Consider the following 3,342-nt stretch of genomic DNA (forward strand, 5'->3'; position numbering starts at 1 on the left):
ACCATCCTCCAAGCCAATGGCCGCAACCTACCCTCCAAAAAGCAGCCCCCCAAAAGAGTGATCTACAAACTTAATTGTGAATGTGGTGACTCCTATATTGGTGAAACCTCCCGTCCCGTTGATATCTGCATTAAAGAACATAAAACCTCGACAGCAAAATCAGACAGCAAATCAGCCCTCTCCGATCACCAACAGAAATTCCCTACCCATCAAATCAAGTTTGACAAATTTGAAATCCTATTAACCAAGAATCAGGACTTCACAAAAAGAAAACTCTTGGAAGCAATCGAAATACGCCGCCACAAACCTTTGATCAACAGAGACCAAGGATACTACATACTAACGGCCTATGAAGAACTAATCCAATCAGCTTCTTAATCCCCCTTGTTTATTGGCTTCGTTCCCAGTCTCATTTGTTGTTCTTAGTCTCCCACTGGCCTCTCATAATTATGTACCAGTTGTTATTCAATTACATGTTGTTGTTAATGTTAATCTGCTGTTGTCAAAACATACTCTGTATATACAGTGAGACCTCGGATATCCGGACACAATCGGTTTTACGTAAATCGTCCGGATAATTGAATATCCGGATATCTGGATTTTTGGTTTTCATACACCTCAAGGAAAATCCAAAACGTTTATGATCATCAAGCGTTTATTGTACATGAATAGACATTCAAAAACAGCATCACAACATAACAATCATACCTTTACAATTATTCAGTTTTGAAAAAGTCTTTCATTGAGGACTGCTTACACTGGGTGCGGTTCCTTTGCAACACGACGGACAACATTTTGTCCAGGTTTTGTACCTGTATACTCCTCTACACCTGGTTGTATTCACTTTTAGCTTGATAACATGTAAGAATCTACATCGAAACGTCGCTTTTTGCAATAAATAAGAAGTTGTCATCCATAAAGTTGTATGTTTCATTTCCGGGTTCGATTCCCTACATGGGTGCGATGTGTGAAGCCCATTTCGTGTGTCCCCCCGCCGTGATATTGCTGGAATATTGCTAAAAGTGGCGTAAAACCCAACTCACACTCACTCACCCATGAAATCTGTACGAATCTGGAATGACAACCATGATATCGGGTCCGGTCACTGCTATAAGGGAAACAACTCTCCACATTGACGTTCTCTTTCGCGACAATCAGACCCGTTTATCCATTTATATACTTGGCTGAATAGAAGTGGCTGAAGGAGTAATGCATTTGCAGTAATTATATTTGACGTGACTGGAGTGACTGGTCGAACCTGGATACCCTGTGTGGCCAAGAACTTCGTATGAATCACCGGATTATCTACCAAATCATGTAACAACCTATTGTCCGTTACCGTGTTCACTGCCACGATGAGTTACCTCCCTTTGTTAAGGACAACCAACAACGTGAATCGTTCTTGTTTGTTTTCTATTTATGCTCAATATATTATTTATACTTTCATCGGAAGACGTCTGTTAACATGAGATGTTTATTCAACGGACTGTTATTTTAGTCAGCTACGTCCGGATCTCAAAGCATTGTTCTCATAGCAAGTTGATTGTCGGGACTGTTATTTTAATCTGTAATCCGTAATTGAGAGAGTCCGGATTGTAAAGTACGCTTCAATGATAAATTAAGAACAATTTTGCCATAACTCAGAGAGTAGTCCGGATTATGGAGAAAACCGGATTACACAGAGTCCGGATTTGACAGATTCCACTGTACCTCGTTTTCTATATACTTCCTAACAATCAGAACGTAATATCTTAGATGATGGATTCTTGGGTTTAGACAACGCAACTCCAACTAGACAGTTCTGTGTCGTCTCCATGTTCCAACACAACGCAGTCGGCGGCAGTATCAACACGACACAGCTGTCTGACAACACCGTCAGTACACAGTCACACAGGACCGCTGAGGACAGCCAGCGTGCAGCTGCAAGCATGAATAATTGATGCTCCGCGACAGGGAGCCTGGAGTCATGTGACCGTGGCGTGTCAGTACAACCAACCACAGTGTTGGCGGAGGAATATTGATGATGGTTTTCAAGCACACGGATGTTGTGCGGTTACACATTGAGACCACTGTGGTGGTGGACAAATCACATCTGGCGATGGCTGATATGAAGTATATATTACACCTCAAACACTGAGACTGTTGTTGTGGTGTGTACATAAACCCCACATCTGGAGACTGTTGTGGTGGTGTGTACATAAACCCCACACCTGGAGACTGTTGTTAAGGTGTGTACATAAACCCCACACCTGGAGACTGTTGTTGTGGTGTGTACATAAACCCCACACCTGGAGACTGTTGTTGTGGTGTGTACATAAACATCCCACACCTACATAAACCCCACACTGTGGTGTGTACATAGACCTCACACCCGGAGACTGTTGTTGTGGTGTGTACATAAACCCCACACCTGGAGACTGTTGTTGTGGTGTGTACATAAACCCCACACCTGGAGACTGTTGTTGTGGTGTGTGGAAACTGTTGTGGTGTGTACATAAACCCACACCCAAACTGTTGTTGTGGTGTGTACATAAACCCCACACCTGGAGACTGTTGTTGTGGTGTGTACCACCTGGAGACTGTTGTTGTGGTGTGTACATAAACCCCACACCTGGAGACTGTTGTTGTGGTGTGTACATAAACCCCACACCTGGAGTTGTTGTACATAAATCCCACACCTGGAGACTGTTGTTGTGGTGTGTACATAAACCCCACACCTGGAGACTGTTGTTGTGGTGTGTACATAAATCCCACACCTGGAGACTGTTGTTGTGGTGTGTACATAAACTCCCACACCTGGAGACTGTTGTTGTGGTGTGTACATAAACCCCACACCTGGAGACTGTTGTTGTGGTGTGTACATAAATCCCACACCTGGAGACTGTTGTTGTGAGACTGTTGTTGTGGTGTGTACATAAATCCTACACCTGGAGACTGTTGTTGTGGTGTGTACATAAACTCTACACCAGGAGACTGTTGTTGTGGTGTGTACATAAACTCTACACCTGGATACTGTTGTTGTTGTGTGTACATAAACTCTACACCTGGAGACTGTTGTTGTGGTGTGTACATAAACTCTACACCAGGAGACTGTTGTTGTTGTGTGTACATAAACTCTACACGTGGAGACTGTTGTTGTGGTGTGTACATAAACCCCACACCTGGAGTACATAAACTCTACACCTGGAGACTGTTGTTGTGGTGTGTACATAAACCCCACACCTGGAGACTGTTGTGGTGTGTACATAAACCCCACACCTGGAGACTGTTGTTATGTGTACATAAACCCCACACCTGGAGACTGTTGTTATGTATACGTAAACCCCACACCAGGAGACTGTT

The 3,342-nt window shown here is 43.5% G+C and overlaps 1 long non-coding RNA gene across 2 annotated transcripts; it reads right to left on the minus strand.

Annotated features, from left to right (window-relative positions):
• Nucleotides 1-1,867: 1,867 nt before the first annotated feature.
• On the minus strand, nucleotides 1,868-2,781 carry LOC124256906. 2 transcript variants are annotated; one of them, XR_006893125.1, is made up of 3 exons: nucleotides 2,679-2,781; nucleotides 2,372-2,449; nucleotides 1,868-2,288 (listed from the first exon to the last, which is right to left on the minus strand). It is a non-coding gene; the product is annotated as an uncharacterized LOC124256906 (long non-coding RNA). The 2 variants fall into 2 exon arrangements; XR_006893124.1 differs by lacking the exon at nucleotides 2,679-2,781 and adding an exon at nucleotides 2,573-2,656.
• Between the last annotated feature and the right edge of the window lie 561 nt (nucleotides 2,782-3,342).

Source organism: Haliotis rubra, unplaced genomic scaffold, assembly GCF_003918875.1.
Source record: "Haliotis rubra isolate DU_JTF1 unplaced genomic scaffold, ASM391887v1 Scf642, whole genome shotgun sequence".
Taxonomy (NCBI): domain Eukaryota; kingdom Metazoa; phylum Mollusca; class Gastropoda; order Lepetellida; family Haliotidae; genus Haliotis; species Haliotis rubra.